This window comes from Amblyomma americanum, chromosome 10, assembly GCF_052857255.1.
Source record: "Amblyomma americanum isolate KBUSLIRL-KWMA chromosome 10, ASM5285725v1, whole genome shotgun sequence".
Taxonomy (NCBI): domain Eukaryota; kingdom Metazoa; phylum Arthropoda; class Arachnida; order Ixodida; family Ixodidae; genus Amblyomma; species Amblyomma americanum.
In genome coordinates, this window is record NC_135506.1 from 143119575 (window position 1) to 143146024 (window position 26450).

Consider the following 26450-nt stretch of genomic DNA (forward strand, 5'->3'; position numbering starts at 1 on the left):
TGTCGTTTTAAATTGCATTAAATAAGTAGAAAGGAAATTAAGTAAAAATTGCAGACAGCGTGGAACAATGAAGTAAACAACAAATTACACTGGGTAAATCCAGTTCTATGTGTGCTGCTCAATCTCGTGGCAAGGAAATAATACAAGTAAATATGTCGTTTTAAATTGCATTAAATAAGTAGAAAGGAAATTAAGTAAAAATGGCAGACAGCTTGGAACAATGGAGTAAACAACAAACTGCACTGGGTAAATCCAGTTCTAGGTGTGCTGCTCAATCTCGTGGCAAGGAAATAATACAAGTAAATATGTCGTTTTAAATTGCATTAAATAAGTAGAAAAGAAATTAAGTAAAAATTGCAGACAGCGTGGAACAATGAAGTAAACAACAAATTACACTGGGTAAATCCAGTTCTATGTGTGCTGCTCAATCTCGTGGCAAGGAAATAATACAAGTAAATATGTCGTTTTAAATTGCATTAAATAAGTAGAAAGGAAATTAAGCAAAAAGGGCAGACAGCTTGGAACAATGGAGTAAACAACAAACTGCACTGGGTAAATCCAGTTCTATGTGTGCTGCTCAATCTCGTGGCAAGGAAATAATACAAGTAAATATGTCGTTTTAAACTGCATTAAGTAAGTGGAAAGGAAATTAAGTAAAAATGGCAGACAGTATGGAACAATGAAGTAAACAACAAACTGCACTGGGTAAATCCAGTTCTAGGTGTGCTGCTCAATCTCGTGGCAAGGAAATAATACAAGTAAATATGTCGTTTTAAACTGCATTAAGTAAGTGGAAAGGAAATTAAGTAAAAATGGCAGACAGCGTGGAACAATGAATTAAACAACAAACTGCACTGGGTAAATCCAGTTCTAGGTGTGCTGCTCAATCTCGTGGCAAGGAAATAATACAAGTAAATATGTCGTTTTAAATTGCATTAAATAAGTAGAAAGGAAATTAAGTAAAAATGGCATACAGCGTGGAACAATGAATTAAACAACGAACTACACTGGGTAAATCTTTTAGGTGTGCTGCTCAATCTCGTGGCAAGGAAATAATACAAGTAAATATGTCGTTTTAAACTGCATTAAGTATGTGGAAAGGAAATTAAGTAAAAATGGCAGACAGTGTGGAACAATGAAGTAAACAACAAACTGCACTGGGTAAATCCAGTTCTAGGTGTGCTGCTCAATCTCGTGGCAAGGAAATAATACAAGTAAATATGTTGTTTTAAATTTCAATAAATAAGTAGAAAGGAAATTAAGTAAAAATGGCAGACAGCGTGGAACAATGAATTAAACAACGAACTACACTGGGTAAATCCAGTTCTAGGTGTGCTGCTCAATCTCGTGGCAAGGAAATAATACAAGTAAATATGTCGTTTTAAACTGCATTAAGTAAGTGGAAAGGAAATTAAGTAAAAATGGCAGACAGCGTGGAACAATGAATTAAACAACAAACTGCACTAGGTAAATCCAGTTCTAGGTGTGCTGCTCAATCTCGTGGAAAGGAAATAATACAAGTAAATATGTTGTTTTAAATTGCAATAAATAGGTAGAAAGGAAATTAGGTAAAAATGGCAGACAGCGTGGAACAATGAATTAAACAACGAACTACACTGGGTAAATCCAGTTCTAGGTGTGCTGCTCAATCTCGTGGCAAGGAAATAATACAAGTAAATATGTCGTTTTAAACTGCATTAAGTAAGTGGAAAGGAAATTAAGTAAAAATGGCAGACAGCGTGGAACAATGAATAAACAACAAACTGCACTAGGTAAATCCAGTTCTAGGTGTGCTGCTCAATCTCGTGGAAAGGTAATAATACAAGTAAATATGTCGTTTTAAATTGCAATACATAAGTAGAAAGGAAATTAAGTAAAAATGGCAGACAGCTTGGAACAATGGATTAAACAACAAACTGCACTGGGTAAATCCGGTTCTAGGTGTGCTGCTCAATCTCGTGGCAAGGAAATAATACAAGTAAATATGTCGTTTTAAATTGCATTAAATAAGTAGAAAGGAAATTAAGTAAAAATGGCAGACAGCTTGGAACAATGGAGTAAACAACAAACTGCACTGGGTAAATCCAGTTCTAGGTGTGCTGCTCAATCTCGTGGCAAGGAAATAATACAAGTAAATATGTCGTTTTAAATTGCATTAAATAAGTAGAAAAGAAATTAAGTAAAAATTGCAGACAGCGTGGAACAATGAAGTAAACAACAAATTACACTGGGTAAATCCAGTTCTATGTGTGCTGCTCAATCTCGTGGCAAGGAAATAATACAAGTAAATATGTCGTTTTAAATTGCATTAAATAAGTAGAAAGGAAATTAAGTAAAAAGGGCAGACAGCTTGGAACAATGGAGTAAACAACAAACTGCACTGGGTAAATCCAGTTCTAGGTGTGCTGCTCAATCTCGTGGCAAGGAAATAATACAAGTAAATATGTCGTTTTAAATTGCATTAAATAAGTAGAAAGGAAATTAAGTAAAAATTGCAGACAGCATGGAACAATGAATTAAACAGCAAACTACACTGGGTAAATCCAGTTCTATGTGTGCTGCTCAATCTCGTGGCAAGGAAATAATACAAGTAAATATGTCGTTTTAAACTGCATTAAGTAAGTGGAAAGGAAATTAAGTAAAAATGGCAGACAGTATGGAACAATGAAGTAAACAACAAACTGCACTGGGTAAATCCAGTTCTAGGTGTGCTGCTCAATCTCGTGGCAAGGAAATAATACAAGTAAATATGTCGTTTTAAACTGCATTAAGTAAGTGGAAAGGAAATTAAGTAAAAATGGCTACAGCGTGGAACAATGAATTAAACAACAAACTGCACTGGGTAAATCCAGTTCTAGGTGTGCTGCTCAATCTCGTGGCAAGGAAATAATACAAGTAAATATGTCGTTTTAAATTGCTTTAAATAAGTAGAAAGGAAATTAAGTAAAAATGGCATACAGCGTGGAACAATGAATTAAACAACGAACTACACTGGGTAAATCTTTTAGGTGTGCTGCTCAATCTCGTGGCAAGGAAATAATACAAGTAAATATGTCGTTTTAAACTGCATTAAGTATGTGGAAAGGAAATTAAGTAAAAATGGCAGACAGTGTGGAACAATGAAGTAAACAACAAACTGCACTGGGTAAATCCAGTTCTAGGTGTGCTGCTCAATCTCGTGGCAAGGAAATAATACAAGTAAATATGTCGTTTTAAACTGCATTAAGTAAGTGGAAAGGAAATTAAGTAAAAATGGCAGACAGCGTGGAACAATGAATTAAACAACAAACTGCACTAGGTAAATCCAGTTCTAGGTGTGCTGCTCAATCTCGTGGAAAGGTAATAATACAAGTAAATATGTCGTTTTAAATTGCAATAAATAAGTAGAAAGGAAATTAAGTAAAAATGGCAGACAGCTTGGAACAATGGAGTAAACAACAAACTGCACTGGGTAAATCCGGTTCTAGGTGTGCTGCTCAATCTCGTGGCAAGGAAATAATACAAGTAAATATGTCGTTTTAAACTGCATTAAGTAAGTGGAAAGGAAATTAAGTAAAAATGGCAGACAGTGTGGAACAATGAAGTAAACAACAAACTGCACTGGGTAAATCCAGTTCTAGGTGTGCTGCTCAATCTCGTGGCAAGGAAATATTACAAGTAAATATGTCGTTTTAAACTGCATTAAGTAAGTGGAAAAGAAATTAAGTAAAAATGGCAGACAGCGTGGAACAATGAATTAAACAACAAACTGCACTGGGTAAATCCAGTTCCAGGTGTGCTGCTCAATCTCGTGGCAAGGAAATAATACAAGTAAATATGTCGTTTTAAATTGCATTAAATAAGTAGAAAGGAAATTAAGCAAAAATGGCAGACAGCGTGGAACAATGAATTAAACAACAAACTACACTGGGTAAATCCAGTTCTAGGTGTGCTGCTCAATCTCGTGGCAAGCAAATAATACAAGTAAATATGTCCTTTTAAACTGCATTAAGTAAGTGGAAAGGAAATTAAGTAAAAATGGCAGACAGCTTGGAACAATGAAGTAAACAACAAACTGCACTTGGTAAAGTCAGTTCTAGGTGTGCTGCTCAATCTCGTGGCAAGGAAATAAAACAAGTAAATATGTCGTTTAAAGATTGCATTAAATAAGTAGAAAGGAAATTAGGTAAAAATGGCAGACAGCTTGGAACAATGAAGTAAACAACAAACTGCACTTGGTAAAGTCAGTTCTAGGTGTGCTGCTCAATCTCGTGGCAAAGAAATAAAACAAGTAAATATGTCGTTTAAAGATTGCATTAAATAAGTAGAAAGGAAATTAAGTAAAAATGGCAGACAGCTTGGAACAATGAAGTAAACAACAAACTGCACTTGGTAAAGTCAGTTCTAGGTGTGCTGCTCAATCTCGTGGCAAGGAAATAAAACAAGTAAATATGTCGTTTAAAGATTGCATTAAGTAAGTAGAAAGGAAACTAAGTAAAAATGGCAGACAGCTTAGAACAATGAAGTAAACAACAAACTGCACTTGGTAAAGGCAGTTCTAGGTGTGCTGCTCAATCTCGTGGCAAGGAAATAAAACAAGTAAATGTGTCGTTTAAAGATTGCATTAAGTAGAAAGGAAACTAAGTAAAAATGGCAGACAGCTTGGAACAATGGAGTAAACAACAAACTGGACTGGGTAAATCCAGTTCTAGGTGTGCTGCTCAATCTCGTGGCAAGGAAATAATACAAGTAAATATGTCGTTTTAAATTGCATTAAATAAGTAGAAAGGAAATTAAGTAAAAATGGCAGACAGCTTGGAACAATGGAGTAAACAACAAACCGCACTGGGTAAATACAGTTCTAGGTGTGCTGCTCAATCTCGTGGCATGGAAATAATACAATTAAATATGTCGTTTTAAATTGCATTAAATAAGTAGAAAGGAAATTAAGTAAAAATTGCAGACAGCGTGGAACAATGAAGTAAACAACAAATTACACTGGGTAAATCCAGTTCTATGTGTGCTGCTCAATCTCGTGGCAAGGAAATAATACAAGTAAATATGTCGTTTTAAATTGCATTAAATAAGTAGAAAGGAAATTAAGTAAAAATGGCAGACAGCTTGGAACAATGGAGTAAACAACAAACTGCACTTGGTAAATCCAGTTCTAGGTGTGCTGCTCAATCTCGTGGCAAGGAAATAGTACAAGTAAATATGTCGTTTTAAATTGCATTAAATAAGTAGAAAAGAAATTAAGTAAAAATTGCAGACAGCGTGGAACAATGAAGTAAACAACAAATTACACTGGGTAAATCCAGTTCTATGTGTGCTGCTCAATCTCGTGGCAAGGAAATAATACAAGTAAATATGTCGTTTTAAATTGCATTAAAAAAGTAGAAAGGAAATTAAGTAAAAAGGGCAGACAGCTTGGAACAATGGAGTAAACAACAAACTGCACTGGGTAAATCCAGTTCTAGGTGTGCTGCTCAATCTCGTGGCAAGGAAATAATACAAGTAAATATGTCGTTTTAAATTGCATTAAATAAGTAGAAAGGAAATTAAGTAAAAATTGCAGACAGCATGGAACAATGAATTAAACAGCAAACTACACTGGGTAAATCCAGTTCTATGTGTGCTGCTCAATCTCGTGGCAAGGAAATAATACAAGTAAATATGTCGTTTTAACTGCATTAAGTAAGTGGAAAGGAAATTAAGTAAAAATGGCAGACAGTATGGAACAATGAAGTAAACAACAAACTGCACTGGGTAAATCCAGTTCTAGGTGTGCTGCTCAATCTCGTGGCAAGGAAATAATACAAGTAAATATGTCGTTTTAAACTGCATTAAGTAAGTGGAAAGGAAATTAAGTAAAAATGGCAGACAGCGTGGAACAATGAATTAAACAACAAACTGCACTGGGTAAATCCAGTTCTAGGTGTGCTGCTCAATCTCGTGGCAAGGAAATAATACAAGTAAATATGTCGTTTTAAATTGCATTAAATAAGTAGAAAGGAAATTAAGTAAAAATGGCAGACAGCGTGGAACAATGAATTAAACAACGAACTACACTTGGTAAATCTTTTAGGTGTGCTGCTCAATCTCGTGGCAAGGAAATAATACAAGTAAATATGTCGTTTTAAACTGCGTTAAGTATGTGGAAAGGAAATTAAGTAAAAATGGCAGACAGTGTGGAACAATGAAGTAAACAACAAACTGCACTGGGTAAATCCAGTTCTAGGTGTGCTGCTCAATCTCGTGGCAAGGAAATAATACAAGTAAATATGTTGTTTTAAATTTCAATAAATAAGTAGAAAGGAAATTAAGTAAAAATGGCAGACAGCGTGGAACAATGAATTAAACAACGAACTACACTGGGTAAATCCAGTTCTAGGTGTGCTGCTCAATCTCGTGGCAAAGAAATAATACAAGTAAATATGTCGTTTTAAACTGCATTAAGTAAGTGGAAAGGAAATTAAGTAAAAATGGCAGACAGCGTGGAACAATGAATTAAACAACAAACTGCACTAGGTAAATCCATTTCTAGGTGTGCTGCTCAATCTCGTGGAAAGGAAATAATACAAGTAAATATGTTGTTTTAAATTGCAAGTAATAAGTAGAAAGGAAATTAAGTAAAAATGGCAGACAGCGTGGAACAATGAATTAAACAACGAACTACACTGGGTAAATCCAGTTCTAGGTGTGCTGCTCAATCTCGTGGCAAGGAAATAATACAAGTAAATATGTCGTTTTAAACTGCATTAAGTAAGTGGAAAGGAAATTAAGTAAAAATGGCAGACAGCGTGGAACAATGAATTAAACAACAAACTGCACTAGGTAAATCCAGTTCTAGGTGTGCTGCTCAATCTCGTGGAAAGGTAATAATACAAGTAAATATGTCGTTTTAAATTGCAATAAATAAGTAGAAAGGAAATTAAGTAAAAATGGCAGACAGCTTGGAACAATGGAGTAAACAACAAACTGCACTGGGTAAATCCGGTTCTAGGTGTGCTGCTCAATCTCGTGGCAAGGAAATGATACAAGTAAATATGTCGTTTTAAACTGCATTAAGTAAGTGGAAAGGAAATTAAGTAAAAATGGCAGACAGTGTGGAACAATGAAGTAAACAACAAACTGCACTGGGTAAATCCAGTTCTAGGTGTGCTGCTCAATCTCGTGGCAAGGAAATATTACAAGTAAATATGTCGTTTTAAACTGCATTAAGTAAGTGGAAAAGAAATTAAGTAAAAATGGCAGACAGCGTGGAACAATGAATTAAACAACAAACTGCACTGGGTAAATCCAGTTCCAGGTGTGCTGCTCAATCTCGTGGCAAGGAAATAATACAAGTAAATATGTCGTTTTAAATTGCATTAAATAAGTAGAAAGGAAATTAAGTAAAAATGGCAGACAGCGTGGAACAATGAATTAAACAACAAACTACACTGGGTAAATCCAGTTCTAGGTGTGCTGCTCAATCTCGTGGCAAGCAAATAATACAAGTAAATATGTCCTTTTAAACTGCATTAAGTAAGTGGAAAGGAAATTAAGTAAAAATGGCTGACAGCTTGGAACAATGAAGTAAACAACAAACTGCACTTGGTAAAGTCAGTTCTAGGTGTGCTGCTCAATCTCGTGGCAAGGAAATAAAACAAGTAAATATGTCGTTTAAAGATTGCATTAAATAAGTAGAAAGGAAATTAAGTAAAAATGGCAGACAGCTTGGAACAATGAAGTAAACAACAAACTGCACTTGGTAAAGTCAGTTCTAGGTGTGCTGCTCAATCTCGTGGCAAGGAAATAAAACAAGTAAATATGTCGTTTAAAGATTGCATTAAATAAGTAGAAAGGAAATTAAGTAAAAATGGCAGACAGCTTGGAACAATGAAGTAAACAACAAACTGCACTTGGTAAAGTCAGTTCTAGGTGTGCTGCTCAATCTCGTGGCAAGGAAATAAAACAAGTAAATATGTCGTTTAAAGATTGCATTAAATAAGTAGAAAAGAAATTAAGTAAAAATTGCAGACAGCGTGGAACAATGAAGTAAACAACAAATTACACTGGGTAAATCCAGTTCTATGTGTGCTGCTCAATCTCGTGGCAAGGAAATAATACAAGTAAATATGTCGTTTTAAATTGCATTAAATAAGTAGAAAGGAAATTAAGTAAAAAGGGCAGTCAGCTTGGAACAATGGAGTAAACAACAAACTGCACTGGGTAAATCCAGTTCTATGTGTGCTGCTCAATCTCGTGGCAAGGAAATAATACAAGTAAATATGTCGTTTTAAATTGCATTAAATAAGTAGAAAGGAAATTAAGTAAAAATTGCAGACAGCATGGAACAATGAATTAAACAGCAAACTACACTGGGTAAATCCAGTTCTATGTGTGCTGCTCAATCTCGTGGCAAGGAAATAATACAAGTAAATATGTCGTTTTAAACTGCATTAAGTAAGTCGAAAGGAAATTAAGTAAAAATGGCAGACAGTATGGAACAATGAAGTAAACAACAAACTGCACTGGGTAAATCCAGCTCTAGGTGTGCTGCTCAATCTCGTGGCAAGGAAATAATACAAGTAAATATGTCGTTTTAAACTGCATTAAGTAAGTGGAAAGGAAATTAAGTAAAAATGGCAGACAGCGTGGAACAATGAATTAAACAACAAACTGCACTGGGTAAATCCAGTTCTAGGTGTGCTGCTCAATCTCGTGGCAAGGAAATAATACAAGTAAATATGTCGTTTTAAATTGCATTAAATAAGTAGAAAGGAAATTAAGTAAAAATGGCAGACAGCGTGGAACAATGAATTAAACAACGAACTACACTGGGTAAATCTTTTAGGTGTGCTGCTCAATCTCGTGGCAAGGAAATAATACAAGTAAATATGTCGTTTTAAACTGCATTAAGTATGTGGAAAGGAAATTAAGTAAAAATGGCAGACAGTGTGGAACAATGAAGTAAACAACAAACTGCACTGGGTAAATCCAGTTCTAGGTGTGCTGCTCAATCTCGTGGCAAGGAAATAATACAAGTAAATATGTTGTTTTAAATTTCAATAAATAAGTAGAAAGGAAATTAAGTAAAAATGGCAGACAGCGTGGAACAATGAATTAAACAACGAACTACACTGGGTAAATCCAGTTCTAGGTGTGCTGCTCAATCTCGTGGCAAAGAAATAATACAAGTAAATATGTCGTTTTAAACTGCATTAAGTAAGTGGAAAGGAAATTAAGTAAAAATGGCAGACAGCGTGGAACAATGAATTAAACAACAAACTGCACTAGGTAAATCCATTTCTAGGTGTGCTGCTCAATCTCGTGGAAAGGAAATAATACAAGTAAATATGTTGTTTTAAATTGCAAGTAATAAGTAGAAAGGAAATTAAGTAAAAATGGCAGACAGCGTGGAACAATGAATTAAACAACGAACTACACTGGGTAAATCCAGTTCTAGGTGTGCTGCTCAATCTCGTGGCAAGGAAATAATACAAGTAAATATGTCGTTTTAAACTGCATTAAGTAAGTGGAAAGGAAATTAAGTAAAAATGGCAGACAGCGTGGAACAATGAATTAAACAACAAACTGCACTAGGTAAATCCAGTTCTAGGTGTGCTGCTCAATCTCGTGGAAAGGTAATAATACAAGTAAATATGTCGTTTTAAATTGCAATAAATAAGTAGAAAGGAAATTAAGTAAAAATGGCAGACAGCTTGGAACAATGGAGTAAACAACAAACTGCACTGGGTAAATCCGGTTCTAGGTGTGCTGCTCAATCTCGTGGCAAGGAAATGATACAAGTAAATATGTCGTTTTAAACTGCATTAAGTAAGTGGAAAGGAAATTAAGTAAAAATGGCAGACAGTGTGGAACAATGAAGTAAACAACAAACTGCACTGGGTAAATCCAGTTCTAGGTGTGCTGCTCAATCTCGTGGCAAGGAAATATTACAAGTAAATATGTCGTTTTAAACTGCATTAAGTAAGTGGAAAAGAAATTAAGTAAAAATGGCAGACAGCGTGGAACAATGAATTAAACAACAAACTGCACTGGGTAAATCCAGTTCCAGGTGTGCTGCTCAATCTCGTGGCAAGGAAATAATACAAGTAAATATGTCGTTTTAAATTGCATTAAATAAGTAGAAAGGAAATTAGGTAAAAATGGCAGACAGCGTGGAACAATGAATTAAACAACAAACTACACTGGGTAAATTCAGTTCTAGGTGTGCTGCTCAATCTCGTGGCAAGCAAATAATACAAGTAAATATGTCCTTTTAAACTGCATTAAGTAAGTGGAAAGGAAATTAAGTAAAAATGGCTGACAGCTTGGAACAATGAAGTAAACAACAAACTGCACTTGGTAAAGTCAGTTCTAGGTGTGCTGCTCAATCTCGTGGCAAGGAAATAAAACAAGTAAATATGTCGTTTAAAGATTGCATTAAATAAGTAGAAAGGAAATTAAGTAAAAATGGCAGACAGCTTGGAACAATGAAGTAAACAACAAACTGCACTTGGTAAAGTCAGTTCTAGGTGTGCTGCTCAATCTCGTGGCAAGGAAATAAAACAAGTAAATATGTCGTTTAAAGATTGCATTAAATAAGTAGAAAGGAAATTAAGTAAAAATGGCAGACAGCTTGGAACAATGAAGTAAACAACAAACTGCACTTGGTAAAGTCAGTTCTAGGTGTGCTGCTCAATCTCGTGGCAAGGAAATAAAACAAGTAAATATGTCGTTTAAAGATTGCATTAAATAAGTAGAAAAGAAATTAAGTAAAAATTGCAGACAGCGTGTAACAATGAAGTAAACAACAAATTACACTGGGTAAATCCAGTTCTATGTGTGCTGCTCAATCTCGTGGCAAGGAAATAATACAAGTAAATATGTCGTTTTAAATTGCATTAAATAAGTAGAAAGGAAATTAAGTAAAAAGGGCAGTCAGCTTGGAACAATGGAGTAAACAACAAACTGCACTGGGTAAATCCAGTTCTATGTGTGCTGCTCAATCTCGTGGCAAGGAAATAATACAAGTAAATATGTCGTTTTAAATTGCATTAAATAAGTAGAAAGGAAATTAAGTAAAAATTGCAGACAGCATGGAACAATGAATTAAACAGCAAACTACACTGGGTAAATCCAGTTCTATGTGTGCTGCTCAATCTCGTGGCAAGGAAATAATACAAGTAAATATGTCGTTTTAAACTGCATTAAGTAAGTCGAAAGGAAATTAAGTAAAAATGGCAGACAGTATGGAACAATGAAGTAAACAACAAACTGCACTGGGTAAATCCAGTTCTAGGTGTGCTGCTCAATCTCGTGGCAAGGAAATAATACAAGTAAATATGTCGTTTTAAACTGCATTAGGTAAGTGGAAAGGAAATTAAGTAAAAATGGCAGACAGCGTGGAACAATGAATTAAACAACAAACTGCACTGGGTAAATCCAGTTCTAGGTGTGCTGCTCAATCTCGTGGCAAGGAAATAATACAAGTAAATATGTCGTTTTAAATTGCATTAAATAAGTAGAAAGGAAATTAAGTAAAAATGGCAGACAGCGTGGAACAATGAATTAAACAACGAACTACACTGGGTAAATCTTTTAGGTGTGCTGCTCAATCTCGTGGCAAGGAAATAATACAAGTAAATATGTCGTTTTAAACTGCATTAAGTATGTGGAAAGGAAATTAAGTAAAAATGGCAGACAGTGTGGAACAATGAAGTAAACAACAAACTGCACTGGGTAAATCCAGTTCTAGATGTGCTGCTCAATCTCGTGGCAAGGAAATAATACAAGTAAATATGTTGTTTTAAATTTCAATAAATAAGTAGAAAGGAAATTAAGTAAAAATGGCAGACAGCGTGGAACAATGAATTAAACAACGAACTACACTGGGTAAATCCAGTTCTAGGTGTGCTGCTCAATCTCGTGGCAAAGAAATAATACAAGTAAATATGTCGTTTTAAACTGCATTAAGTAAGTGGAAAGGAAATTAAGTAAAAATGGCAGACAGCGTGGAACAATGAATTAAACAACAAACTGCACTAGGTAAATCCATTTCTAGGTGTGCTGCTCAATCTCGTGGAAAGGAAATAATACAAGTAAATATGTTGTTTTAAATTGCAAGTAATAAGTAGAAAGGAAATTAAGTAAAAATGGCAGACAGCGTGGAACAATGAATTAAACAACGAACTACACTGGGTAAATCCAGTTCTAGGTGTGCTGCTCAATCTCGTGGCAAGGAAATAATACAAGTAAATATGTCGTTTTAAACTGCATTAAGTAAGTGGAAAGGAAATTAAGTAAAAATGGCAGACAGCGTGGAACAATGAATTAAACAACAAACTGCACTAGGTAAATCCAGTTCTAGGTGTGCTGCTCAATCTCGTGGAAAGGTAATAATACAAGTAAATATGTCGTTTTAAATTGCAATAAATAAGTAGAAAGGAAATTAAGTAAAAATGGCAGACAGCTTGGAACAATGGAGTAAACAACAAACTGCACTGGGTAAATCCGGTTCTAGGTGTGCTGCTCAATCTCGTGGCAAGGAAATGATACAAGTAAATATGTCGTTTTAAACTGCATTAAGTAAGTGGAAAGGAAATTAAGTAAAAATGGCAGACAGTGTGGAACAATGAAGTAAACAACAAACTGCACTGGGTAAATCCAGTTCTAGGTGTGCTGCTCAATCTCGTGGCAAGGAAATATTACAAGTAAATATGTCGTTTTAAACTGCATTAAGTAAGTGGAAAAGAAATTAAGTAAAAATGGCAGACAGCGTGGAACAATGAATTAAACAACAAACTGCACTGGGTAAATCCAGTTCCAGGTGTGCTGCTCAATCTCGTGGCAAGGAAATAATACAAGTAAATATGTCGTTTTAAATTGCATTAAATAAGTAGAAAGGAAATTAAGTAAAAATGGCAGACAGCGTGGAACAATGAATTAAACAACAAACTACACTGGGTAAATCCAGTTCTAGGTGTGCTGCTCAATCTCGTGGCAAGCAAATAATACAAGTAAATATGTCCTTTTAAACTGCATTAAGTAAGTGGAAAGGAAATTAAGTAAAAATGGCTGACAGCTTGGAACAATGAAGTAAACAACAAACTGCACTTGGTAAAGTCAGTTCTAGGTGTGCTGCTCAATCTCGTGGCAAGGAAATAAAACAAGTAAATATGTCGTTTAAAGATTGCATTAAATAAGTAGAAAGGAAATTAAGTAAAAATGGCAGACAGCTTGGAACAATGAAGTAAACAACAAACTGCACTTGGTAAAGTCAGTTCTAGGTGTGCTGCTCAATCTCGTGGCAAGGAAATAAAACAAGTAAATATGTCGTTTAAAGATTGCATTAAATAAGTAGAAAGGAAATTAAGTAAAAATGGCAGACAGCTTGGAACAATGAAGTAAACAACAAACTGCACTTGGTAAAGTCAGTTCTAGGTGTGCTGCTCAATCTCGTGGCAAGGAAATAAAACAAGTAAATATGTCGTTTAAAGATTGCATTAAATAAGTAGAAAGGAAATTAAGTAAAAATGGCAGACAGCTTGGAACAATGAAGTAAACAACAAACTGCACTTGATAAAGCCAGTTCTAGGTGTGGTGCTCAATCTCGTGGCAAGGAAATAAAAGAAGCAAATATGTCGTTAAAGGATTGCATTAAATAAGTAGAAAGGAAATTAAGTAAAAATGGCAGACAGCTTGGAACAATGAAGTAAACAACAAACTGCACTTGGTAAAGCCAGTTCTAGGTGTGCTGCTCAATCTCATGGCAAGGAAATAAAACAAGTAAATATGTCGTTTAAAGATTGCATTAAGTAAGTAGAAAGGAAATTAAGTAAAAATGGCAGACAGCTTAGAACAATGAAGTAAACAACAAACTGCACTTGGTAAAGCCAGTTCTAGGTGTGGTGCTCAATCTCGAGGCAAGGAAATAAAACAAGTAAATATTTATTTAAAAAAAGCATTAAATAAGTAGAAAGGAAATTAAGTAAAAATGGCAGACAGCTTTTAACAATGAAGTAAACAAACTGCACTTGGTAAAGCCAGTTCTAGGTGTGGTGCTCAATCTAGTGGCAAGGAAATAAAACAAGTAAATATGTCGTTTAAAGATTGCATTAAATAGGTAGAAAGGAAATTAAGTAAAAATGGCAGACAGCTTGGAACAATGAAGTAAACAACAAACTGCACTTGGTAAAGCCAGTTCTAGGTGTGCTGCTCAATCTCGTGGCAAGGAAATAAAACAAGTAAATATGTCGTTTAAAGATTGCATTAAGTAAGTAGAAAGGAAACTAAGTAAAAATGGCAGACAGCTTAGAACAATGAAGTAAACAACAAACTGCACTTGGTAAAGGCAGTTCTAGGTGTGCTGCTCAATCTCGTGGCAAGGAAAGAAAACAAGTAAATGTGTCGTTTAAAGATTGCATTAAGTAGAAAGGAAACTAAGTAAAAATGGCAGACAGCTTGGAACAATGGAGTAAACAACAAACTGCACTGGGTAAATCCAGTTCTAGGTGTGCTGCTCAATCTCGTGGCAAGGAAATAATACAAGTAAATATGTCGTTTTAAATTGCAATAAATAAGTAGAAAGGAAATTAAGTAAAAATGGCAGACAGCTTGGAACAATGGAGTAAACAACAAACTGCACTGGGTAAATACAGTTCTAGGTGTGCTGCTCAATCTCGTGGCAAGTAAATAATGCAAGTAAGTATGTCGTTTTAAACTGCATTAAATAAGTAGAAAGGAAATTAAGTAAAAAGGACAGACAGCTTGGAACAATGGAGTAAACAACAAACTGCACTGGGTAAATCCAGTTCTAGGTGTGCTGCTCAATCTCGTGGCAAGGAAATAATACAAGTAAATATGTCGTTTTAAATTGCATTAAATAAGTAGAAAGGAAATTAAGTAAAAATTGCAGACAGCGTGGAACAATGAAGTAAACAACAAATTACACTGGGTAAATCCAGTTCTATGTGTGCTGCTCAATCTCGTGGCAAGGAAATAATACAAGTAAATATGTCGTTTTAAATTGCATTAAATACGTAGAAAGGAAATTAAGGAAAAAGGGCAGACAGCTTGGAACAATGGAGTAAACAACAAACTGCACTGGGTAAATCCAGTTCTAGGTGTGCTGCTCAATCTCGTGGCAAGGAAATAATTCAAGTAAATATGTCGTTTTAAATTGCAATAAATAAGTAGAAAGGAAATTAAGTAAAAATTGCAGACACCATGGAACAATGAATTAAACAACAAACTACACTGGGTAAATTCAGTTCTATGTGTGCTGCTCAATCTCGTGGCAAGGAAATAATACAAGTAAATATGTCGTTTTAAATTGCAATAAATAAGTAGAAAGGAAATTAGGTAAAAATGGCAGACAGCTTGGAACAATGGAGTAAACAACAAACTGCACTGGGTAAATCTTTTAGGTGTGCTGCTCAATCTCGTGGCAAGGAAATAATACAAGTAAATATGTCGTTTTAAACTGCATTAAGTAAGTGGAAAGGAAATTAAGTAAAAATGGCAGACAGTGTGGAACAATGAAGTAAACAACAAACTGCACTGGGTAAATCCAGTTCTAGGTGTGCTGCTCAATCTCGTGGCAAGGAAATAATACAAGTAAATATGTCGTTTTAAATTGCATTAAATAAGTAGAAAGGAAATTAAGTAAAAATTGCAGACAGCATGGAACAATGAATTAAACAACAAACTGCACTGGGTAAATCCAGTTCTAGGTGTGCTGCTCAATCTCGTGGCAAGGAAATAATACAAGTAAATATGTCGTTTTAAATTGCATTAAATAAGTAGAAAGGAAATTAAGTAAAAATGGCAGACAGCGTGGAACAATGAATTAAACAACGAACTACACTGGGTAAATCTTTTAGGTGTGCTGCTCAATCTCGTGGCAAGGAAATAATACAAGTAAATATGTCGTTTTAAACTGCAATAAGTAAGTGGAAAAGAAATTAAGTAAAAATGGCAGACAGTGTGGAACAATGAAGTAAACAACAAACTGCACTGGGTAAATCCAGTTCTAGGTGTGCTGCTCAATCTCGTGGCAAGGAAATAATACAAGTAAATATGTCGTTTTAAACTGCATTAAGTAAGTGGAAAGGAAATTAAGTAAAAATGGCAGACAGCGTGGAACAATGAATTAAACAACAAACTGCACTGGGTAAATCCAGTTCTAGGTGTGCTGCTCAATCTCGTGGCAAGGAAATAATAGAAGTAAATATGTCGTTTTAAATTGCATTAAATAAGTAGAAAGGAAATTAAGTAAAAATGGCAGACAGCGTGGAACAATGAATTAAACAACAAACTACAATGGGTAAATCTTTTAGGTGTGCTGCTCAATCTCGTGGCAAGGAAATAATACAAGTAAATATGTCGTTTTAAACTGCATTAAGTATGTGGAAAGGAAATTAAGTAAAAATGGCAGACAGTGTGGAACAATGAAGTAAACAACAAACTGCACTGGGTAAATCCAGTTCTAGGTGTGCTGCTCAATCTCGTGGCAAGGAAATAATACAAGTAAATATGTTGTTTTAAATTTCAATAAATAAGTAGAAAGGAAATTAAGTAAAAATGGCAGACAGCGTGGAACAATGAATTAAACAACGAACTACACTGGGTAAATCCAGTTCTAGGTGTGCTGCTCAATCTCGTGGCAAGGAAATAATACAAGTAAATATGTCGTTTTAAACTGCATTAAGTAAGTGGAAAGGAAATTAAGTAAAAATGGCAGACAGTGTGGAACAATGAAGTAAACAACAAACTGCACTGGGTAAATCCAGTTCTAGGTGTGCTGCTCAATCTCGTGGCAAGGAAATAATACAAGTAAATATGTTGTTTTAAATTTCAATAAATAAGTAGAAAGGAAATTAGGTAAAAATGGCAGACAGCGTGGAACAATGAATTAAACAACGAACTACACTGGGTAAATCCAGTTCTAGGTGTGCTGCTCAATCTCGTGGCAAAGAAATAATACAAGTAAATATGTCGTTTTAAACTGCATTAAGTAAGTGGAAAGGAAATTAAGTAAAAATGGCAGACAGCGTGGAACAATGAATTAAACAACAAACTGCACTAGGTAAATCCAGTTCTAGGTGTGCTGCTCAATCTCGTGGAAAGGAAATAATACAAGTAAATATGTTGTTTGAAATTGCAATAAATAAGTAGAAAGGCAATTAAGTAAAAATGCAGACAGCGTGGAACAATGAATTAAACAACGAACTACACTGGGTAAATCCAGTTCTAGGTGTGCTGCTCAATCTCGTGGCAAGGAAATAATACAAGTAAATATGTCGTTTTAAACTGCATTAAGTAAGTGGAAAGGAAATTAAGTAAAAATGGCAGACAGCGTGGAACAATGAATTAAACAACAAACTGCACTAGGTAAATCCAGTTCTAGGTGTGCTGCTCAATCTCGTGGAAAGGTAATAATACAAGTAAATATGTCGTTTTAAATTGCAATAAATAAGTAGAAAGGAAATTAAGTAAAAATGGCAGACAGCTTGGAACAATGGAGTAAACAACAAACTGCACTGGGTAAATCCGGTTCTAGGTGTGCTGCTCAATCTCGTGGCAAGGAAATATTACAAGTAAATATGTCGTTTTAAACTGCATTAAGTAAGTGGAAAGGAAATTAAGTAAAAATGGCAGACAGTGTGGAACAATGAAGTAAACAACAAACTGCACTGGGTAAATCCAGTTCTAGGTGTGCTGCTCAATCTCGTGGCAAGGAAATATTACAAGTAAATATGTCGTTTTAAACTGCATTAAGTAAGTGGAAAAGAAATTAAGTAAAAATGGCAGACAGCGTGGAACAATGAATTAAACAACAAACTGCACTGGGTAAATCCAGTTCCAGGTGTTCTGCTCAATCTCGTGGCAAGAAAATAATACAAGTAAATATGTCGTTTTAAATTGCATTAAATAAGTAGAAAGGAAATTAAGTAAAAATGGCAGACAGCGTGGAACAATGAATTAAACAACAAACTACACTGGGTAAATAGAGTTCTAGGTGTGCGGCTCAATCTCATAGCAAGCAAATAATACAAGTAAATATGTCCTTTTAAACTGCATTAAGTAAGTGGAAAGGAAATTAAGTAAAAATGGCTGACAGCTTGGAACAATGAAGTAAACAACAAACTGCACTTGGTAAAGTCAGTTCTAGGTGTGCTGCTCAATCTCGTGGCAAGGAAATAAAACAAGTAAATATGTCGTTTAAAGATTGCATTAAATAAGTAGAAAGGAAATTAAGTAAAAATGGCAGACAGCTTGGAACAATGAAGTAAACAACAAACTGCACTTGGTAAAGTCAGTTCTAGGTGTGCTGCTCAATCTCGTGGCAAGGAAATAAAACAAGTAAATATGTCGTTTAAAGATTGCATTAAATAAGTAGAAAGGAAATTAAGTAAAAATGGCAGACAGCTTGGAACAATGAAGTAAACAACAAACTGCACTTGATAAAGCCAGTTCTAGGTGTGGTGCTCAATCTCGTGGCAAGGAAATAAAAGAAGCAAATATGTCGTTAAAGGATTGCATTAAATAAGTAGAAAGGAAATTAAGTAAAAATGGCAGACAGCTTGGAACAATGAAGTAAACAACAAACTGCACTTGGTAAAGCCAGTTCTAGGTGTGCTGCACAATCTCATGGCAAGGAAATAAAACAAGTAAATATGTCGTTTAAAGATTGCATTAAGTAAGTAGAAAGGAAATTAAGTAAAAATGGCAGACAGCTTAGAACAATGAAGTAAACAACAAACTGCACTTGGTAAAGCCAGTTCTAGGTGTGGTGCTCAATCTCGAGGCAAGGAAATAAAACAAGTAAATATTTAATTTAAAAAAAGCATTAAATAAGTAGAAAGGAAATTAAGTAAAAATGGCAGACAGCTTTTAACAATGAAGTGAACAAACTGCACTTGGTAAAGCCAGTTCTAGGTGTGGTGCTCAATCTCGTGGCAAGGAAATAAAACAAGTAAATATGTCGTTTAAAGATTGCATTAAATAGGTAGAAAGGAAATTAAGTAAAAATGGCAGACAGCTTGGAACAATGAAGTAAACAACAAACTGCACTTGGTAAAGCCAGTTCTAGGTGTGCTGCTCAATCTCGTGGCAAGGAAATAAAACAAGTAAATATGTCGTTTAAAGATTGCATTAAGTAAGTAGAAAGGAAACTAAGTAAAAATGGCAGACAGCTTAGAACAATGAAGTAAACAACAAACTGCACTTGGTAAAGGCAGTTCTAGGTGTGCTGCTCAATCTCGTGGCAAGGAAAGAAAACAAGTAAATGTGTCGTTTAAAGATTGCATTAAGTAGAAAGGAAACTAAGTAAAAATGGCAGACAGCTTGGAACAATGGAGTAAACAACAAACTGCACTGGGTAAATCCAGTTCTAGGTGTGCTGCTCAATCTCGTGGCAAGGAAATAATACAAGTAAATATGTCGTTTTAAATTGCAATAAATAAGTAGAAAGGAAATTAAGTAAAAATGGCAGACAGCTTGGAACAATGGAGTAAACAACAAACTGCACTGGGTAAATACAGTTCTAGGTTTGCTGCTCAATCTCGTGGCAAGTAAATAATGCAAGTAAGTAAGTCGTTTTAAACTGCAATAAATAAGTAGAAAGGAAATTAAGTAAAAAGGACAGACAGCTTGGAACAATGGAGTAAACAACAAACTGCACTGGGTAAATCCAGCTCTAGGTGTGCTGCTCAATCTCGTGGCAAGGAAATAATACAAGTAAATATGTCGTTTTAAATTGCATTAAATAAGTAGAAAGGAAATTAAGTAAAAATTGCAGACAGCGTGGAACAATGAAGTAAACAACAAATTACACTGGGTAAATCCAGTTCTATGTGTGCTGCTCAATCTCGTGGCAAGGAAATAATACAAGTAAATATGTCGTTTTAAATTGCATTAAATAAGTAGAAAGGAAATTAAGGAAAAAGGGCAGACAGCTTGGAACAATGGAGTAAACAACAAACTGCACTGGGTAAATCCAGTTCTAGGTGTGCTGCTCAATCTCGTGGCAAGGAAATAATTCAAGTAAATATGTCGTTTTAAATTGCAATAAATAAGTAGAAAGGAAATTAAGTAAAAATTGCAGACAGCATGGAACAATGAATTAAACAACAAACTACACTGGGTAAATCCAGTTCTATGTGTGCTGCTCAATCTCATGGCAAGGAAATAATACAAGTAAATATGTCGTTTTAAATTTCAATAAATAAGTAGAAAGGAAATTAGGTAAAAATGGCAGACAGCTTGGAACAATGGAGTAAACAACAAACTGCACTGGGTAAATCTTTTAGGTGTGCTGCTCAATCTCGTGGCAAGGAAATAATACAAGTAAATATGTCGTTTTAAACTGCATTAAGTAAGTGGAAAGGAAATTAAGTAAAAATGGCAGACAGTGTGGAACAATGAAGTAAACAACAAACTGCACTGGGTAAATCCAGTTCTAGGTGTGCTGCTCAATCTCGTGGCAAGGAAATAATACAAGTTAATATGTCGTTTTAAATTGCATTAAATAAGTAGAAAGGAAATTAAGTAAAAATTGCAGACAGCATGGAACAATGAATAAACAACAAACTGCACTGGGTAAATCCAGTTCTAGGTGTGCTGCTCAATCTCGTGGCAAGGAAATAATACAAGTAAATATGTCGTTTTAAATTGCATTAAATAAGTAGAAAGGAAATTAAGTAAAAATGGCAGACAGCGTGGAACAATGAATTAAACAACGAACTACACTGGGTAAATCTTTTAGGTGCGCTGCTCAATCTCGTGGCAAGGAAATAATACAAGTAAATATGTCGTTTTAAACTGCATTAAGTAAGTGGAAAGGAAATTAAGTAAAAATGGCAGACAGTGTGGAACAATGAAGTAAACAACAAACTGCACTGGGTAAATCCAGTTCTAGGTGTGCTGCTCAATCTCGTGGCAAGGAAATAATACAAGTAAATATGTCGTTTTAAACTGCATTAAGTAAGTGGAAAGGAAATTATGTAAAAATGGCAGACAGCGTGGAACAATGAATTAAACAACAAACTGCACTGGGTAAATCCAGTTCTAGGTGTGCTGCTCAATCTCGTGGCAAGGAAATAATACAAGTAAATATGTCGTTTTAAATTGCATTAAATAAGTAGAAAGGAAATTAGGTAAAAATGGCAGACAGCATGGAACAATGAATAAACAACAAACTGCACTGGGTAAATCCAGTTCTAGGTGTGCTGCTCAATCTCGTGGCAAGGAAATAATACAAGTAAATATGTCGTTTTAAATTGCATTAAATAAGTAGAAAGGAAATTAAGTAAAAATGGCAGACAGCGTGGAACAATGAATTAAACAACGAACTACACTGGGTAAATCTTTTAGGTGTGCTGCTCAATCTCGTGGCAAGGAAATAATACAAGTAAATATGTCGTTTTAAACTGCATTAAGTAAGTGGAAAGGAAATTAAGTAAAAATGGCAGACAGTGTGGAACAATGAAGTAAACAACAAACTGCACTGGGTAAATCCAGTTCTAGGTGTGCTGCTCAATCTCGTGGCAAGGAAATAATACAAGTAAATATGTCGTTTTAAACTGCATTAAGTAAGTGGAAAGGAAATTAAGTAAAAATGGCAGACAGTGTGGAACAATGAAGTAAACAACAAACTGCACTGGGTAAATCCAGTTCTAGGTGTGCTGCTCAATCTCGTGGCAAGGAAATATTACAAGTAAATATGTCGTTTTAAACTGCATTAAGTAAGTGGAAAAGAAATTAAGTAAAAATGGCAGACAGCGTGGAACAATGAATTAAACAACAAACTGCACTGGGTAAATCCAGTTCCAGGTGTGCTGCTCAATCTCGTGGCAAGGAAATAATACAAGTAAATATGTCGTTTTAAATTGCATTAAATAAGTAGAAAGGAAATTAAGTAAAAATGGCAGACAGCGTGGAACAATGAATTAAACAACAAACTACACTGGGTAAATCCAGTTCTAGGTGTGCTGCTCAATATCATGGCAAGCAAATAATACAAGTAAATATGTCCTTTTAAACTGCATTAAGTAAGTGGAAAGGAAATTAAGTAAAAATGGCTGACAGCTTGGAACAATGAAGTAAACAACAAACTGCACTTGGTAAAGTCAGTTCTAGGTGTGCTGCTCAATCTCGTGGCAAGGAAATAAAACAAGTAAATGTGTCGTTTAAAGATTGCATTAAATAAGTAGAAAGGAAATTAAGTAAAAATGGCAGACAGCTTGGAACAATGAAGTAAACAACAAACTGCACTTGGTAAAGTCAGTTCTAGGTGTGCTGCTCAATCTCGTGGCAAGGAAATAAAACAAGTAAATATGTCGTTTAAAGATTGCATTAAATAAGTAGAAAGGAAATTAAGTAAAAATGGCAGACAGCTTGGAACAATGAAGTAAACAACAAACTGCACTTGATAAAGCCAGTTCTAGGTGTGGTGCTCAATCTCGTGGCAAGGAAATAAAAGAAGCAAATATGTCGTTAAAGGATTGCATTAAATAAGTAGAAAGGAAATTAAGTAAAAATGGCAGACAGCTTGGAACAATGAAGTAAACAACAAACTGCACTTGGTAAAGCCAGTTCTAGGTGTGCTGCTCAATCTCATGGCAAATAAATAAAACAAGTAAATATGTCGTTTAAAGATTGCATTAAGTAAGTAGAAAGGAAATTAAGTAAAAATGGCAGACAGCTTAGAACAATGAAGTAAACAACAAACTGCACTTGGTAAAGCCAGTTCTAGGTGTGGTGCTCAATCTCGAGGCAAGGAAATAAAACAAGTAAATATTTAATTTAAAAAAAGCATTAAATAAGTAGAAAGGAAATTAAGTAAAAATGGCAGACAGCTTTTAACAATGAAGTAAACAAACTGCACTTGGTAAAGCCAGTTCTAGGTGTGGTGCTCAATCTCGTGGCAAGGAAATAAAACAAGTAAATATGTCGTTTAAAGATTGCATTAAATAGGTAGAAAGGAAATTAAGTAAAAATGGCAGACAGCTTGGAACAATGAAGTAAACAACAAACTGCACTTGGTAAAGCCAGTTCTAGGTGTGCTGCTCAATCTCGTGGCAAGGAAATAAAACAAGTAAATATGTCGTTTAAAGATTGCATTAAGTAAGTAGAAAGGAAACTAAGTAAAAATGGCAGACAGCTTAGAACAATGAAGTAAACAACAAACTGCACTTGGTAAAGGCAGTTCTAGGTGTGCTGCTCAATCTCGTGGCAAGGAAAGAAAACAAGTAAATGTGTCGTTTAAAGATTGCATTAAGTAGAAAGGAAACTAAGTAAAAATGGCAGACAGCTTGGAAATATGGAGTAAACAACAAATTGCACTGGGTAAATCCAGTTCTAGGTGTGCTGCTCAATCTCGTGGCAAGGAAATAATACAAGTAAATATGTCGTTTTAAATTGCAATAAATAAGTAGAAAGGAAATTAAGTAAAAATGGCAGACAGCTTGGAACAATGGAGTAAACAACAAACTGCACTGGGTAAATACAGTTCTAGGTGTGCTGCTCAATCTCGTGGTAAGTAAATAATGCAAGTAAGTATGTCGTTTTAAACTGCATTAAATAAGTAGAAAGGAAATTAAGTAAAAAGGACAGACAGCTTGGAACAATGGAGTAAACAACAAACTGCACTGGGTAAATCCAGTTCTAGGTGTGCTGCTCAATCTCGTGGCAAGGAAATAATACAAGTAAATATGTCGTTTTAAATTGCATTAAATAAGTAGAAAGGAAATTAAGTAAAAATTGCAGACAGCGTGGAACAATGAAGTAAACAACAAATTACACTGGGTAAATCCAGTTCTATGTGTGCTGCTCAATCTCGTGGCAAGGAAATAATACAAGTAAATATGTCGTTTTAAATTGCATTAAATACGTAGAAAGGAAATTAAGGAAAAAGGGCAGACAGCTTGGAACAATGGAGTAAACAACAAACTGCACTGGGTAAATCCAGTTCTAGGTGTGCTGCTCAATCTCGTGGCAAGGAAATAATTCAAGTAAATATGTCGTTTTAAATTGCAATAAATAAGTAGAAAGGAAATTAAGTAAAAATTGCAGACAGCAAAGAACAATGAATTAAACAACAAACTACACTGGGTAAATCCAGTTCTATGTGTGCTGCTCAATCTCGTGGCAAGGAAATAATACAAGTAAATATGTCGTTTTAAATTGCAATAAATAAGTAGAAAGGAAATTAGGTAAAAATGGCAGACAGCTTGGAACAATGGAGTAAACAACAAACTGCACTGGGTAAATCATTTAGGTGTGCTGCTCAATCTCGTGGCAAGGAAATAATACAAGTAAATATGTCGTTTTAAACTGCATTAAGGAAGTGGAAAGGAAATTAAGTAAAAATGGCAGACAGTGTGGAACAATGAAGTAAACAACAAACTGCACTGGGTAAATCCAGTTCTAGGTGTGCTGCTCAATCTCGTGGCAAGGAAATAATACAAGTAAATATGTCGTTTTAAATTGCATTAAATAAGTAGAAAGGAAATTAAGTAAAAATTGCAGACAGCATGGAACAATGAATTAAACAACAAACTGCACTGGGTAAATCCAGTTCTAGGTGTGCTGCTCAATCTCGTGGCAAGGAAATAATACAAGTAAATATGTCGGTTTAAATTGCATTAAATAAGTAGAAAGGAAATTAAGTAAAAATGGCAGACAGCGTGGAACAATGAATTAAACAACGAACTACACTGGGTAAATCTTTTAGGTGTGCTGCTCAATCTCGTGGCAAGGAAATAATACAAGTAAATATGTCGTTTTAAACTGCAATAAGTAAGTGGAAAGGAAATTAGGTAAAAATGGCAGACAGTGTGGAACAATGAAGTAAACAACAAACTGCACTGGGTAAATCCAGTTCTAGGTGTGCTGCTCAATCTCGTGGCAAGGAAATAATACAAGTAAATATGTCGTTTTAAACTGCATTAAGTAAGTGGAAAGGAAATTAAGTAAAAATGGCAGACAGCGTGGAACAATGAATTAAACAACAAACTGCACTGGGTAAATCCAGTTCTAGGTGTGCTGCTCAATCTCGTGGCAAGGAAATAATACAAGTAAATATGTCGTTTTAAATTGCATTTAATAAGTAGAAAGGAAATTAAGTAAAAATGGCAGACAGCGTGGAACAATGAATTAAACAACGAACTACAATGGGTAAATCTTTTAGGTGTGCTGCTCAATCTCGTGGCAAGGAAATAATACAAGTAAATATGTCGTTTTAAACTGCATTAAGTATGTGGAAAGGAAATTAAGTAAAAATGGCAGACAGTGTGGAACAATGAAGTAAACAACAAACTGCACTGGGTAAATCCAGTTCTAGGTGTGCTGCTCAATCTCGTGGCAAGGAAATAATACAAGTAAATATGTTGTTTTAAATTTCAATAAATAAGTAGAAAGGAAATTAAGTAAAAATGGCAGACAGCGTGGAACAATGAATTAAACAACGAACTACACTGGGTAAATCCAGTTCTAGGTGTGCTGCTCAATCTCGTGGCAAGGAAATAATACAAGTAAATATGTCGTTTTAAACTGCATTAAGTAAGTGGAAAGGAAATTAAGTAAAAATGGCAGACAGTGTGGAACAATGAAGTAAACAACAAACTGCACTGGGTAAATCCAGTTCTAGGTGTGCTGCTCAATCTCGTGGCAAGGAAATAATACAAGTAAATATGTTCTTTTAAATTTCAATAAATAAGTAGAAAGGAAATTAAGTAAAAATGGCAGACAGCGTGGAACAATGAATTAAACAACGAACTACACTGGGTAAATCCAGTTCTAGGTGTGCTGCTCAATCTCGTGGCAAAGAAATAATACAAGTAAATATGTCGTTTTAAACTGCATTAAGTAAGTGGAAAGGAAATTAAGTAAAAATGGCAGACAGCGTGGAACAATGAATTAAACAACAAACTGCACTAGGTAAATCCAGTTCTAGGTGTGCTGCTCAATCTCGTGGAAAGGAAATAATACAAGTAAATATGTTGTTTGAAATTGCAATAAATAAGTAGAAAGGAAATTAAGTAAAAATGGCAGACAGCGTGGAACAATGAATTAAACAACGAACTACACTAGGTAAATCCAGTTCTAGGTGTGCTGCTCAATCTCGTGGAAAGGTAATAATACAAGTAAATATGTCGTTTTAAATTGCAATAAATAAGTAGAAAGGAAATTAAGTAAAAATGGCAGACAGCTTGGAACAATGGAGTAAACAACAAACTGCACTGGGTAAATCCGGTTCTAGGTGTGCTGCTCAATCTCGTGGCAAGGAAATAATACAAGTAAATATGTCGTTTTAAACTGCATTAAGTAAGTGGAAAGGAAATTAAGTAAAAATGGCAGACAGTGTGGAACAATGAAGTAAACAACAAACTGCACTGGGTAAATCCAGTTCTAGGTGTGCTGCTCAATCTCGTGGCAAGGAAATATTACAAGTAAATATGTCGTTTTAAACTGCATTA